Genomic DNA, 15,320 nt, shown 5'->3' on the forward strand with positions numbered 1-15,320 from the left:
ATGAAGTGAGTGGTCTTATTCGTTAATTCCAAAATTAAGAAGGAATGTCTGGAGCCTTCCTGTCATCATTATGATAACATCAGAACATCAATGATTTGACAAGCTGATGCATTCATATATTTTCCTCTTTTTTTTGCCCATGGTTGTCATACTCCTTAAGCACATTCATTTGATGGTGAATTAGATCAATTTGTCCTAGATGTAGCTGTTTACAAGCTTCCTTGTCCTCTCTTTGGATGTGAATTCTTGTTAGCTTGTTCAATACATTCAATGCATTCACAGATAACCCATGCATTGTAATGGCTCATTAGCTGAATGAGAAATTCTGGTTTATTTCTGATAAAAAAAAAAAAATAAAAAAAAAAGTGACACTGTTGTAAAAAATAATTCTGTTTTAAAAAGAATTTTGGCCGTTCTTAATATCAGTTCTTCTCCGCACTTCTGTTCTTGTAAAATGTCACCGTCACAGCCCAAGTATCCCTGATTATCAGCCAAGATCAAAGAGCTTATAATGTTCATCTGAGAACTGCTATTAGAACACATCATTAAGATTTGATTAAAATAACAAATTTAAAATAACATCTTAGATTTTGCATATGTGGTCAGTCCATCTAATTAATGCTTTTTGTGAAACTTACTCTGACATTTTCCGAGATGTGAGCACCAACCAGCCATCTTTTCAGCTAAAAATTGGTTCCAGTAACCCTGAGAGGCAAGCCCTTTGGTATTTTATTGCTGGCTCTGATACTCATAGTGTTTTGATATGACATAATTCCAAAGAAAAGTTGAAATTGGTTCTCTGTTAAAATATGTTGTAATATTTCTTTTTGCCAGTTTGTCTGAAGGCACAATTAGATATATTTTTAAAGGACTCACAACACTTTTAGTGTGTTAGTGTGTCTGTGTTTTAATTACATTTTTATATCCCTTTTCTTAGTGGACTTTTGAGAAGTTTTGTCACAGCATAGTTATAGATATACTATGTTCTACTCAAATGTAGGAGCTACTATTCCAATCGCCCTCTAAGTGAATAAATATGAATCTCTAAGCGGTGGGGGGACTCTGCATTTTGTGTAGTAGAAATAAATCTTGAACTCGCAAAATCCACTGTTACAATATGTGGCTCATGTAGGCGTTAAGGAGAGCACTGGAAATGGTCAACATGCATATTATCTAAATTGTGTGCTAATAATAAAGTATAGGACATAAACATGAACATGTGGTTTGGAAATGTAAGAAAAAGATGATTGTAGTCATACGTAGGCTGGGCTATTGGTTACTAACAGCAGAGGAACCCCCACCCCATGTGTAACTATGTGTAACAGGCCATTATTTCTACCTTTGCTATAAACAAACAGCAGAAGTCTTCTTTTATGTCTGTGTCTAAATCCCTAAAGGTCTTTTCCATTTGAACATAAGCACAATTGAAGCTTAGTGTGTGTGTGTGTGCATTTGTTTGTTTGTTTTTGTTGTTTGTTTGTTTTTCAGTGAGGACAGCTAAAAAAATATTGCATAATGAAGTTCATGTCTTAGGCTTTTCCTTCTTCCTTCTATCCTCTTTCATCCTTGTAAGTCATTCCTTTTTTCTCTCTTCTAGTTGTGTCTTCTTCCTTATTGCCTTTACACTGCATTTAACCTGTTTCCTCTCACCGTCTCCCCTCCAAGCTCCATGCTAATCATGCACCAGACAGTTCCACAGGCCCCCAATTCCACTTCAAAGGGCAAGAATTTCCTCCTTGTCTGTAAGAGGACCTGTCAACCCTGCCTGCTTGCCTACCTACCACAAATAAGGAGCAAGACGAGATAGGAGGCATAAGGAGAGGATGTTGGGGAAAAAAGGATAAAGGAAGAGAAGCAAATAAGTGTAGAGTAGGGTTCTCGAGGACAAGCAGAGAGGTACTGTTGGTTCTATAGGTGGTACTTCACCAAATGATTCGTGTCAGCATCGAGATATGTTTTTGTTAAACGCGTATTAAAAGTATCCACGTGCCCATGCCTGTTAGGAACAGCTCACGTCAGCACTTTGCTAATCTTAAAGTTGGAGTAAAAAAAAAGAAAAAAAAAAGAAACGTACTCAGGACCATTTCATGGTTAAGAAAAAAAAGCTTTACCTAGCGATTTCTATTTGAACTTTTCTTGCGCTCTGCCTACCTCTCTTTCTCTATCACTGTTTCCTCTCCTCCCTCCTCCTCAACCACTTCTCCACCCTACAGGAGGAACAAGCGAGAGGCGCAGTGTCCTGTTCCTCGTCTCGTTTTCGGAGCATGAATTAAAGTTGCATTCCGTGCCGCCATTGTTAGGGTAATAAGAAAAAGTTATCTTCAAAGGGTTCGGGTGGTGAGAGAGGAGAGAGCCAGGGGGATGGGAGATGAAGTGTGTGCGTGCGTGTCTGTCTGTGTGTGTGGACGAGTGTGAGGTTTGGTTAGAGGAGAGATTTTTTTTTCATCCTTCTAATGCGTGAAATTACACCTGCCACCTTTCTGCCTGTGTGCATGTGTGTTTGTGTGCACATAATCACTCACCTCCCTATTTGTGTGTGTGCTCATCCACATACTAACACCGACATGCATAGCGCACACCTAACATTGCTGCAGTTTGGCACATACACTCCGAACAAAACACAATCCTAGTGTGTGTGGTTGAAAGGTATATTTCTCAGAATATATCGCGCAACACTATATTCTTATTAACAGTTCAAATTCCTATTAACAGTCAGTCCCAGGTAGTAAGTTAATTAACTCTCTGCCCTCCTTCTCCCCTGGCTATCAGCACACAGGTAGCCTTTCATGTTGCAAGAGATAGAGGGAGGGACTGAAGGGAGAGAAGTCAGGAGTGAGATGGAGGAGAGACGAAAGCATGAGGTGTAATGAGGAAAAGGTGCAGAAGTGAGAGAGGAGGAAAATCATAATGGGAAAAGAAAAGGATGAAGGATGAAAAGAAAGAGACATATGAGGGGTGAGGCAGAGAGGTAAAAGGAGGGGAAGGGGGTGAGGATAGAAACATGAGCTAAATTGGATTTGGATGAGGAACCGCTGAGAGGGCTGTAAAGTGGCAAAGACGTTGAACAGAATGTAAGAAAGGTTTTTGTTTTTTTTTTCTTTTTGAATTTCTTCATCTTTTTTTTTTCATGTTCAGCATTTCAACACCTGCTCAGAGCACAGCAGGAGATGAAACAAATGAAGAGGGAGGCACAGGGGGAGTGAGCTGAGGAGGGAAGCGCTTGGAATGAAAGCGGTTAGTTTTTGATCTCTCATGTACTTTAACCAGCCTGACTTCCGGATCATTCTCTTCACAGAGGGGCTATAGGCTCTGGACAGCTTTTCCTCAAATAATTTGACCAAGGGCTAATGCTCAACTTTTCTGTTATTAAGATTTCAGACCTCTTATCGTATATCAAAAGCATCTCCTATTGGAAAATGGTCTGCTGGTTTTCACATTCAAAATAGTAGATAGCCGGCTTCTGGTTTGGACTCAGTTTTAGTTTCATTGTTTTTATATTGTACAAGCAAGATACAGCTTCTTGGTCTAAAAGATGAAGACTTCTTGGTCTAAAAGATGAAGACTTCTTGGAGTTCCTGGAATGCCCCATCTGCAATGGCCCCAAAAGCAATTTAGTCCCATCAACTTCTATTTTCATCAGATGCAAACATTTCTTCAATTTAAATTTTATTTTAAGTGTTAAAGTTATATATGAGGACATAGCCACTTTGCCCATTTGTCTTGTTCAAAATTAGCATCCCATTTAAAAACACATTTACTTACTGATGCATCTTGCTAATTTAATTACACTATAAGCCATTATGGTAATGCTTTGTTCCCAAAAAGCAAAATGAGTGTGACCAAAATGCCAAATTTGAGGCTTCTAAAAAGGACATGTAACAGTGGATACATTAATTTTATCTTACATTATATACAGTATGTTGAGAAGCTTTTTTTCTTTACCCCAAATACTTTTATCTTTGTGATAAGGCTCTTTAGTAGCTTGAAAAACATGGAATTTATTGCCGAAGTCATTTAGACGCTAAATAGTTAGACACAAATGTTACACTTTTAATATGAACTTGACACCTGTGTACACTATTTCTGTCCTGCTAGCTGGTAAACTCATGCATAATTCTCTGAAGTCTTGCAGCTTGATGTTAAAGTCATCTTTGTGTTTTAATTCAAATTTCAAATTCAAATTTTATTTGTCACGTACACAGTCATACACAGTACGATATGTAGTGAAATGCTTGGATAACTGCTCGTGACCTAAAGAGAACAAAAAAGGAAAAGGCTATGAATAAGATAGGAAATAAATATGAAAAATTAAAAAGGGTAAATTTAACTAGGAAGGAATAAAATATAAATTAAGGTTAAAATTGAAATAACTGTACAACACAAATTAGAATGAAGGGTAAATTTAACTGGGAAGAATAAGATAAAGATAAATATATAAATTAAAGTTGAAAATAAAATAACTGTATAACAAAATACACAATACACAATATAGAACTATATAAGAATGTATGAAGAAATCTAAATATAAATAAATATATACACAATAACAGCAGCTGTACAAGTATTAACCGGAAATGAAGAATATAGTGACCAGTGTTGTGCAAAACCAAAGTCCTTAAAGTCCAGTGTGTGTGTAAGAACTGTATGTGTGGGTCAGTACTGTGTGGTGGTGTGATTGAGAGACCGTATCGCCTGCGGGAATGTTGCACAATGATGAAATCATTTATATCCTCATCATCCAATAAACATCTCAAGACAAAATTTTAATCCCAGAAATTGTTACTGATATGGTTGAATTCTGTCTTTGGCAACATAGCTTGAGACCAGAAGAAGTTGATAAAAAAAACACCACACACACATCAAAGCAAGAAAATGCAAAGAATTTGATCAGTTTTATTGCTGATTGGCCAGAATGCCTATAAACAGTTTAAATAGTTACTCACTTAGTCCTTAAACATGATAATGGGCATCACAACAAAGTGCGCTACCTCAAGCTATAAAACAGCCAACTGAAAATGAGATGAAGCGTACATACTTAGACAGACACACACATTAGAAACAGCACTGATATTCACCGTGGTGAGTTATATGAGTTTGCATTTGATCTCACTGGGTCTGATTTTATTGTACAAGTGCACTGACTGTGTGTGTGTGTGTGTGTGTGTGTGTGTGTGTGTGTGTGTGTGTGTGTGTGTGTGTGTGTGTGTGTGTGTGTGTGTGTGTGTGTGTGAGAGAGAGAGAGAAAGAAATGGTAGTGATAGTGTAAAAAATGTACATCTGTGTATGCTTGTGTATCTAGGTGTATCCCACAGGCCTGTTTTCAACATGGCCTTCATGGTCTCAACTCGATAAACAGGTCATGGCAGTCAATTAGCTTTCACAAAAATTGATCCAACCATCTGTGCGTTTGATTGTCCGTGTGTGTGTGTGCGTCTGTTTCTCAATCAATGTTCATTTTTTATTGGCAAAACCATTATTAATTTAAATGAGTGACTGCAAAATTGATTTTAATTTAAAGCTCAGTATAATTCAGTATAATTTTATATATATAAAATTCGCTTCTCGCTCCTGCAGGCGGTCTGTCCTTCAAGCTCGGGTCCTCTACCAGAGGCCTGGGACCTTGAGGGTCCTGCGCAGTATCTTAGCTGTTCCTAGGACTGTGCTCTTCTGGACAGAGATCTCCAATGTTATTCCCGGGATCTGCTGGAGCCACTAGCTTGGGGGTCACCACACCTAGTGCTCCAATTACAACTGGGACCACTGTTACCTTCACCCTCCACATCTTCTGGAGCTCTTCTCTGAGCCCCTGGTATTCATCGAGCTTCTCGTGTTTTTTCTTCCTGATATTGCTGTCATTCAGAACCGCTACATCGATCCCTACGGCCATTTTCTTTTGCTTATCTACCACCACTATGACCAGTTGGTTAGCCACCACCATTTTGTCCGTCTGTATCTGGAAGTCCCACAGGATCTCAGCTCGGTCATTTTCCACCACCCTTGGGGGCATCTCCCATTTTGACCTCGGGACTTCCAGGCCATATTCAGCACAGATGTTTCTATATACTATGCCGGCCACTTGGTTATGGCGTTCCATGCATGCCCCGCCTGCTAGCATCATACACCCTGCTGTTATGTGCTGGATTGTCTCAGGGGCATCTTTACACAGGCTGCACCTGGGGTCTTGCCTGGTGTGATAGACCCCAGCCTCTGTGCTCAGAGCTTGTTTTTGTGCTGCCATGATTAGTGCCTCTGTGTTGTCTTTCAGTCCATCTTTGTCCAGCCACTGGTAGGCTGGCACTTTCTTGGTTTTCTGCTGCCTGAGATATTCACTGAGCACGCAGTGGGGCCATCTTCCTGATGGATGTTCATTGTCCCGTCCTGGACTGTGGTGCTGACACTCACCAGTCTCTGGCCTCCTTCCTTCCGCTTAGCATACAGCCTCAGGGTGTGGGACTTGGGGTGAAACCCTCCATGCATGGTCAGGAGCTTCCTTGTCTTGATGTCAGTGGCTCCTATCCCCCTTCTTTGGCCACCTTATTATCCCAGCAGGGTACCTGATCATGGGCAGGGTATACGTGTTGATAGCCCAGATCTTGTTCTTACCGTTCAGCTGACCCTCTGCAGGTACTTGGTAGTTGCAGCTTTCCTAGCGGCCTCTTCATGGCTCCCATTTGCCTGTGGGATCCCAAAGTACTTGTAACTGTCCTCAATGTCTGCAATTATGCCTTCTTGTAGTTCAATCCCCTCAGTTCTGACTACCTTCCCTCTCTTCGTTATCATCCGAGTATTTCTCTCCAGTCCAAATGATATTCCGATGTATATCATGGTGGTGTGGATCAGTGAATTGATGTCCCGTTCACTCTTGGCATACAGCTTGATGTCCTCTATGTACAGGAGGTGACAACTGCTCCATTCCGTAGTCGGTATCCGTGGCCAGTTTTGTCAGTGATCTCTCTCATTGAATCAGAATCAGAATCAGAATACTTTATTGATCCCTGGGGGAAATTATTTTTTGTTACAGTGCTCCATTATAAACCAACATTAAGACAAGACAGACAATACACTAACTAAGAATAGTACAATATATACATATATATACATACATACATACATACATACATAAGTCACTCATAAATAAATAGCTGGAAAAGAAACATGTGTAGCTGTAGCAGCAAACAGTGTGTTAAGTGGATGCGTTGTACAGGGAGATGGCCACAGGCAGGAAAGATTTCCTGTGTCGTTCAGTGGTGCTTTTCGGTAATCTCAGTCTCTCACTGAACGAGCTCCTGTGACTGACCAGCATGTCATGGAGTCGGTGGGAGGTGTTATCCAACATTGTCTTTATCTTGGACAGCATCCGCCTCTCCGACACCACCTTGAGGGAGTCCAGCTCCATCCCCACAACATTGCTGGCCTTACGGATTAGTTTATTAAGTCTGTTGGCATCTGCGACCCTCAGCCTGCTCCCCCAGCATGCAACAGCATAGAGGATCGCACTGGCCACAACAGACTCATAGAAAATCCTCAGCATTTTCTGGCAGATGTTGAAGGACCTCAGTCGCCTCAAAAAATAGAAACGACTCTGGCCCTTCCTGTAAAGTGCTGTGGTGTTTTTAGCCCAGTCCAGTTTATTGTCAATGTGTACTCCAAGGTATTTATAGTCCTCCACAATGTCAACACTGACCCCCTGGATTGAAACAGGGGTCAAGTGTTTCCTAGTCTTCCTGAAGTCCACGATCAGTTCCTTGGTCTTTGCCACGTTGAGCTGCAGATGATTCTGCTCACACCACGTGACAAAGGAGTCGACCACAGCCCGGTACTCTGTCTCATCATCCCTGCTGATGCATCCAACCACTGCAGAGTCATCAGAAAACTTCTGAAGATGGCAGGTCTCTGTGCAGTGGCTGAAGTCTGTGGTGTAGAGGGTGAAGAGGAAGGGGGAGAGGACAGTCCCTGTGGTGCCCCTGTGTTGCTGATCACCTTGTCAGACACACACTGTGGGAGACGTACATATTGTGGTCTTCCTGTCAGGTAATCAACAATCCAGGACACCAGAGAAGCATCCACCTGCATCGCTGCTAACTTATCACCCAGGAGGGTCGGCCTGATGGTATTGAACGCACTGGAAAAGTCAAAAAACATGACCCTCACAGTGCTCGCCGGCTGGTCCAGATGGGTGTAGACACGATTGAGCAGGTAGATGATGGCGTCCTCAGTTCCGAGACGAGGCTGATAAGCGAACTGAAGGGGATCCAGATGTGGTCTTACTATGGGTCGCAGCTGGTCCAGGATGAGCTTTTCCAGGGTCTTTCTTGATCTCTCAGTATTGCTCCGTCTCCAGCCTTGATGGTGCTGTTCTCATATTGTTCCCCTGCCACTGAGAGTACATCTTGGCTGGTTCCGTGGAGAATAGAATAGAAAAAAAAAAGTTCTGCATGGCCACTGTAGAAAGTTAAAGTTGTGTGTGTTGCAGCAAGAGACTGATATATAACATCTTGTTCTGCTCCAGAATCTGGGTATAGACTGAGATTTTTGCAGGAACCATGAGCTTTTGCAGGGTTTAATTTTTGGAAGTTTTGCCTGCCAGTGTTGATACCATTATTGGCTTGCATGGCCTTTTGGCTGCACCAGGCATGCTGCAATGAAATGGCCGTTGGTGCCACAATATAAACACAAACCAGCAGCTAAATGTTTACTGCAGGTTTTTGGCAATAGACGGGCCGAACCAAGCTGCATAGGTTGCTCATCTGAACTATCATCCTCAGTTTCTGGCTTACCTTCCAATGAAGCTCCACCTATTCTAGAAGCGACTAGTTCTGAGGCACCATGGATGCCGCACTTCCTTCTCGGTTGGTGCCTCTGCATATAAGAATACAGACTGAAATGAGTGAATAAAAGAAACTGGGGGGGGGGGGGGTCTTTGGCACTCTGCTTACTTTGTTTTGGGAAGAACAACCTGTGGGCCATTTTTGAGCCCATGTCAAAAACACTGTGGAATTTGTAAACGATCTCTGAAAGGAAAGATTCAAAAACTACTTCAAAACTGTTTAAACCCCCCTTAATGCTCTTCCTCACAACAGTTCCAACACGAAGGCAATTTTAGATCAATCTGATGAATAGATCTGACGTTGCTGATTAAAAATAAATGAGCATGTGTTAGAACACCTCCACTTTTCTCTTACTCACCTGTTAAAAACAGGCATTGGTAGCAGCATTTCCAGAGGATCGGGTGGCAGCGATGATAGTGTGACGGTGTGGGGCTCTGATGAACAAGTTAGTTAGCCAAAGAATCAGTTACTGGTGTTTGCATCATCACCTTTCTAAATGCTGAATGATTGCGCTCAATTCTCCTGTGATATGCCGCAGACTTTTTAGTGTCGACCAGCTGTTCCTTTTAGTAAGGAACAGGATTACTAATAGGATCCAAATAACAGGATCCAAGCATGCTGAGTCCATCTTCTTGGCCGGATCATTCTGTCAGGATCTGGAATCAGGTAGGACTTATACACAGGGCTTCAAGTCAAAGTACAGTGCATTCATTTACAGTGAATAATAATGGTTTCAAAATAATCAGAACACTTGTGATAGTCCCAGACTCCACTTTAAGACTCTCTTAAATCCAAAGAAAGAATGCTCACAGGGAATTCTACAGACAAACCTACGTACAAGGAAAATGCAGGGAAGTGTCTCTCTCATCATGTGGAATCATAAAGGCTTTGAGCACTAACTGTTGCAAGACAATGATCCAGCCTGGACTAAATATGCCACTACTTTAAGAAGAGGCCACAAGTTCAGAACAGGAACAGAAGTGTGATCAAACCAGGTATATGGAGGCAGAAGGCATCAACCCTGAAGAGTCCCGCTTCTGCACCGAAACCAGAACACACACACACACACACACACACACACACACAGATAAACGTGACAGAGGCGAGAGAGACAGAGAACCGTGAATTGACCAGCGAGGATAGAAGGACCGTGACATTTTGTTCTCATTCATTCGCACTTGTAATCAGAGGCTAGTGTACTTATTTTAGCACACAGCATCAGATATGACACCTCTGTTTCAGTGGTAATCTCCTCTAAAGGTGATTATTTCTTTCAGTTTTATTGAGCCTTGCAGTGCAGTACATAGTGCGGTGCACTTTTAATAATAACATACAAAATATGAGTAACTGTATTCCGTTACAGTTACCGTTTAAAAAGGTGGTATTCAGAATACAGTTACTTTGTTGAAATAAAGGGATTACATGGCAGTATTTTCCTGTTTCATATGTTAGGCTATGCCCTCTCTATTTTTGGTAATTCCACTCTGGTGGAAACCCAAACAAAACACGCATTAAGAGGCTCAATCTCATAATGATGTGAAGAAATATTTAAAAAAAATACTCAAAAAATGACCATTCAGAAATGGGAGAAGGAAGCATATAAATATAATAATAACCACTGCAGCCAAAAAGAGAGCCTGACGAGCCCAGTTGTAAGAAAGCTATTAAGACTCAACTGTACACTGTGTTCGTGTTTTCATCCGAAACAATAAGTTCTGTTGCAGCAGCCTTTCAACGTCTCTCTCTGTTTCTCGCTAGCAAAGTTGACCCAGACAACAAACAAAGTAAAGCTAGTTTTTGGCTACAACACAGAACCCCCCTTTACTACGGTTCGGAGCCGCAAACCTGTTTTATTATATAGTTATATATATAGTTTTCTATACATGATCGCTGCAAAAAGTGCAGTCTTACCTAATGTCCACCCTACTGTTACTCATTTTATATTAAGATTTAAAAATGTAGTTGGTATTGATATGGTGAGTAACCTTCAGTAACAGTAATAAATCACAAAGCAATAGTACACTCATGTAGTTGTAAAAAGCTTGATAATATATTACGTAATCCAAAGTATTCAGAATACTTTACTCTCACTGAGTAACGTAACGGAATATGTTACAAAATACATTTTGGGGCATATATTCTGTAATCTGTAGTGGAATACATTTTAAAAGTAATCTTCCCAACACTGCTCATTGGTTTTACCCATCACGAGATGTTTCTTTTGCGACACCTTGGTAATGAAACACCTTTTTATAGCACATCAGTTGGGACTGAACCAGCTGATATTAATTTCCACTAAGTGGCAGGATTGCTTTCTAGTTACTGATAGATTTCAGGTAATATCATGACTTTTCGAGTCTTTTTCCATCTCCCTTTCTTCATGTGTTCAATACTTTTTACCTGTGTAATTTCTCATTATTACACACTACTTAATTTATTGACATTTATGTTTTTGATTTCTTTACATGTGTGGATTAGATTTTGAATGCATTTCATGTCTCGCAGCTTTAAAAATATATTTACTTAGAAAATTGTTCAGTACTATTTTACTCATTGTACATAGTCATCATAATTGATGTAAAAAGACAATAAAAAGCCTTTCTCACTGGTGTGGTGTGGTATGCATGGAAATCATGACAAAACTGTCCATGCTTTTCAACAATTTTATACTGCACTCAGTTCAAAGATCATTTTTCCACATTAGCAAATGTTAAACAAAAGGCCTGAGAGATGATTATAGTCATGCCACAAGTACACTTTGTGTGAACAAACCTAGCATATGTTTGGTAAGAATTCATTGTTCAGTCTATCATATTATCAAAAAGCAATCTTCTCTCTTGCATCACAAAGTACATCCCCTGATTAAAGTATTAAAACTAAACAGAGAACCCCAGCAACAAAATTCAAAACCTGCTGCAACGCTGTATTTTCAAAGACAGTATTGATTGGTTGGTCAAAAACACCATACGGTTCTTCAGCTTATGATAAGTTATGTAAGTAACATGTTGTAACTTGTGGCTGACATTGTGGAAAGTAGTGAAGAGATTTTTTTTGTTCATGGGCTCTCGAAAATTGTGACATATAGCATATCCATATTGGTGGGGTAAGTTATTCAGTCCATACATTTCCTCAGAAGGTTGTGGCAGGAAATCTCCAGGGGACATAAAGTTAGAGTAGACATCTGGGGAGTGTTTGCTAACAATCAGCGACAAAGGCACACTTTTGAGATTGTCCCAGTTTTCAGTTGTTATGTGGGACGTAGTTTCAGAGACTAAGGTTGTGTTCAACCGTTAATTTGTTTACTTTTAAGATGAAACTTCCTTTATGTGTCTTTGGGGACTGAAATGAAGACGAGATGCTGTGTGTAGTGCACAATGATGGAAGGTAAAATAGCTGAAACATGGCTGGTATTTTACGTGAATGTGTTGTTTCCAAAATAAGGAGATACACAAAAAATGGTTTAATTTACTTCTATCTTAAAGGTAAGATAGTTAACTTTCTTCTTTGTCTCTATATGACCAAAAAATTTCACTTCCTCCCTCTATTTTTCTATTTCCACTTTATGCTCTAGTTTTTACCTTTCATTTAATCAGACACATACACTTACACAAACACTCATTCCCATCACTATCTGATCAAACTCCGACACTCAGTTGATGATGCTTTCAGCTGAAAGTGTTGCGGTAAATAAAAATAAAATGAAAGAAGGGATGAATAAAATATGAGCATGATAATGAATAAATAAAGGTGTGACTGTATTAATAAGAACGAGTCAGAGGTATCAGATGAATAGAAACCAACACACGCCACCATCGCCTACGCTTAGAACACTGATGAAAGGCTAAGATGTGTGGGTGAGCAGACAGCCCTTCTACCTCTACCTCTTTTTCTTTTTTTTTTGCCATCTCCCAAACCCATTTCTTCTCATCCATTATCTTTTTCATACACTTATCTTTTTTATCCAAAAGGATACTAGTTAAACAATTTGCAAAATCTAAGTTGGAAAAAAAGAGTGAAATCCCATCCCAACTGTGATAAAATAAAAAACAATGCTTTGATTTATCAGGTGGAGAGGTAAAATTAACATGAAATTGCACAGAAAGCATAGTTTCCTCTTTTGACACTGGTTCTGCATTCTCAGAGCCATCTGAATGCAATACCTCGCCTCATACACCACTGTGGGCATTCCAAAACAGGCTGATCACCGTGGCAACGGTGAAGATTGGTGGTGATTGGCCACAGTCGTTATCATTCCTGTCAGGACAGGTGTGAGCGCTCTCAGTTAAACTAGCTCTTGATTGGTTCAAACTGCCAGGAGGCCAACAAATCCCTAATCAGGCTGTTAGCGTATGAAAAAGAGAGGTGAGATAGAGGAAGCAAGAGAGAAGGATAAAGCGATGGAGGTGATTTATAAAGGGGAGAAAGAGAGAGAGTGAAATAAATTGGAATTGGATATTTTGATATTTGTAATTAGAATGATTTGGGAGTCACTCACATCTCACATCGACATGTGTGAGGATGAATGCATGCATACACATACACAAACTTTCAGAAGTAATTCAGTCCTATGTACTTTTAACTTGTAAACCCTCGCAAGTATGTCTTGCCGGGGCAACCGTGTCTCAGGGGGTTGGGAAGCGTATCTCTAACCCAGGGATCGCCGGTTCGATCCCTGGGCTCTCTGTCTTGGTCGTTGTGTCCTTGGGCAAGACACTTTACCCTACCGCCTACTGGTGTTGGCCAGAGGGGCCGATGGCGCGAAATGGCAGCCTCGCTTCTGTCAGTCTGCCCCAGGGCAGCTGTGGCTACAACTGTAGCTACCTCCACCAGTGTATGAATGTGAGAGTGAATGAATAGTGGTATTGTAAAGCGCTTTGGGTGCCTTGAAAAGCGCTATATAAATCCAATCCATTATTATTATTGCCCACACATATGGCCCACTCTCTGTATCTGTCTTTGTGTTTGGTTTCATGTATGTATGAGTTTGATAAAGACAGATGGTCTTTGAACACCCAATGGTGCCTTATTATTTTTATGTACAGACAAAAAACAAAAGAGACAAACAACCAAATTGAAAGTAGTTAACATGATATGTTGTGCAAGGATTTCTAGTTTAGATGACCATGATGTCAAACCATATCAAACCCTGAATTTGTCATCTTTTCTTGCACATCTTGCACATAAGATGCACAGAAAATTACAACCTAATTACAACACTATAGATTCAAGTGACAGAAACAAATATGCACTCATGGAAGAATGAAATATTTTAATAAAGGTGAGCAGATACAAGTGCATGATGGATGCTACATCTGGGCTGTATTCTGTCCAGATGTCAGGGACCAAGCAGTAAGGCATAGAGGACACAGATGTTTAATTCAAAAATGGGGTTTTATTGACATTAAAATATGAATGATAATTAACAAAGCCAAAAACTTAAACAGGCAGACCAATTAAAGAGTTCAACTCTCAACTCACAAAACCTCAAACAAACATAAGACAAACTGACCTGCTGAAGATGAGGGAACTTAAATACTGGCTTAGCTAAACCATATGACACAAAAGGGGAAAACAAAAAGGCTGCCATGTAACCAACTAACACAAAACTATTAAACAAACTCCAAACACCCCCCAGGCAATGAAGCATGCGGTTCAGTCCAATGAGGCTGTCAGCAGCACTTCAGACTACCCAGGCCTTTGCCACACCTTTTGCTAACCAGGAATCCCCAGGTAACCCAAACAAAGAAAGATGTATTCATATAACAAAACAGAAGTTTGACCTTACAGTGTTGATATGTGTGCACTCCATATAAACATTGTAAGGTGTGATGGAAAATGTAAACTAATTTAATTTAATTATTTTTGAATTAAAAAAGAATTGGACATTAAGTAAATTATATTTAAAGTAGTGACTGCAAAGTTAACTAAAGTGAACCAAACTTTGATGTGTGGCTCTTACCATGTGTGGCTTGCCATCACACCAGACAAAATACAGTTTACTGAGAAATAGTGATGTGTTGAAAACCTTGTTTTCTAAGTGTTGTACTATTGGCAGCTATTTTGTAAGTGCCTTTTTAATACTTCTTGGGTAACAGTTCTAACACAATTTCTAAAGTAGAGAAATGTACCTAAAAACTCATTACCTAAAAATACCTTTGCAGACTATTTTCAAATTGAAAGTGCCCCAAATTTGCCGTAACACACATTAAAGCTATTTGCATGCTAACACAAAGCTAGACAAGAACCCAGAGTGATGTTAAAGCTAAATGTATGCTGATCCAGCAGCCCAGCAGCCAGACCCTGAACTTCAACAGATAACAAATGCAGTGATGAGCCCTCAGGCTTGAAGCCTCCATTTCTACCTCTACATGTTCTGCAGTAGAATGACTGTGGCAATGACTTTAAAGTCTCTTTGGCCTGGGTTTCAGCTTTGCTTTGTGTCAAAAGTTCAACACAAAGCAGAAGAAAAAACATTTCTGTGTCCTCATTAAA

The sequence above is a fragment of the Astatotilapia calliptera genome, chromosome 12, assembly GCF_900246225.1.
Source record: "Astatotilapia calliptera chromosome 12, fAstCal1.2, whole genome shotgun sequence".
In the NCBI taxonomy this organism is placed as follows: Eukaryota; Metazoa; Chordata; class Actinopteri; order Cichliformes; family Cichlidae; genus Astatotilapia; species Astatotilapia calliptera.